Genomic DNA, 1,737 nt, shown 5'->3' on the forward strand with positions numbered 1-1,737 from the left:
GCCAAAAGTGCTTTGTAGGAGGCATAGCACTTCCTCTGGACTCGCAGCTTGCTTCACCCGCTCATAGGCAATCCCTCTCAGGCTGCCTAAGACGCGTGGCAACGGGTTCGGAACGCTGGTGTTCCGCAGCAAGCATTGAACTTGGGTTTCCCATTCCGGGAAACTCACCTCCCCTCCTCCAGTGGGTGGAAGGCCGGTGAATACGCTCAGCTTGCTGTGTGCTGGAGCACACACCTCCACCGTCACGGGCCGCTGCGCACTTGTCTGCATCGCCGCCATCTTAGCCGTCAGTTCGGCCAACTCCTGCGACAACTTCTCCAACGTCGGGTGGCTGTTCTCCATCCTACCTCTCAAGGTCAAGCCCCACGTTTGGCGCCAAATGTAACCCTCACTCAGTGGGGATGCTTTTACCCACTGAGGTGTTGTGGTTTAAGACGGGCTGACCCTGAGATTAAGTACACACCGACGCCGACAGTTGTTGTCAAGTACTCGTTTATTTATAGCATCGAGCCATGACGGCGATGCAACACAGTAGTACAAAACGAACTAGCCAAGATAAACCAAAAGATCCAAACAATCCAAAAGACCAAAAGATCAAAAGATCAAAAGATCAAAAGATCAAAATAGAAAAAGAAAAACTGTAGCCCTAAAACAAATGTAAAATAAAAAAGTTACATTCAGGACAACACCACGTGTAAGCTACAATATACACGGGTACAATAAATTATGTTTTCGGCCAGTACACAGTACTGCCAACAAGTACCAATAAGTAGTACTACAAAATAAATACTTAATTTAATACATCACCCTAACTAGTGTGCACATGCAGCACTAGCAGGAATACATAAGTAAGTATTTTAACAAACATAATTTAAATAACTACCTTCATTAGGTCTACATCTTGGTCCACAGACAGCAGCCTTGCGTTTGCGACACGGCTAGGCACATGTCACATGACATGAAACACAGGTAATTTCGCTCACAAAAGCATAAAAAAACGTCAACAGTTCAGTTGCAGTCCCACAGGGGCCGCAACCCAATGAATAAAAACTTCATAGTTTTATCCCCCTTTGGCTGGTAACCATATGTGTTACACAATAATTGTAATCAAAATTATACACTTACTAATAAATGTGTAGATCACTATAAAATTTTATGGAAAACTGTTTTAATAAATTATAAAAGGATTTGATTAAAATTCTCTGTTGGCAGAGTTCAGACATTTTGGAAGAATATCGATGTTTTAAGAAAATGTCAACTGCAATTTTGAGGGGGGGGAGGGGGGTGGGCTGAGGTGTGACGTCATTTTAGGTGGGTCTGACTTTTTGCGACTATGTTTGACGGAGGCAAGGGGGGGGGGGTAAATTACTAAAATGCCTCAAAAAAGCGTGACGTCATTTATGCATTTACGGTTAGCGGGTGTGGTGGCTGGGCGTTGTTTAGACTCATTTTCACTTTGATCTGTAATAACAGTAATAATGCCCCCACCAACATTACGCAAATATTAAAACACAGGAGACATTAAAATTATACAAAAGCCAAAAATAAACACATAATTTACTATTTCTCTTATGTAAAACGTTTGCATTTTGGCCGAAAAAATAAAAGTTAATGTGTGCTACTCGGTGACAAGTGACAGCCCTAAAATAGACTTTAACTTAATTCGTGATTGTTTGGAACCTTTCGGCTTCTTGCCTACCCGTCAACCCCCTTTCTAACCAATCAATACTCAAACAA

Source organism: Physella acuta, unplaced genomic scaffold (assembly GCF_028476545.2).
Source record: "Physella acuta isolate Inbredline_101_S28 unplaced genomic scaffold, ASM2847654v3 ptg000072l, whole genome shotgun sequence".
NCBI classification, from domain to species: Eukaryota; Metazoa; Mollusca; class Gastropoda; family Physidae; genus Physella; species Physella acuta.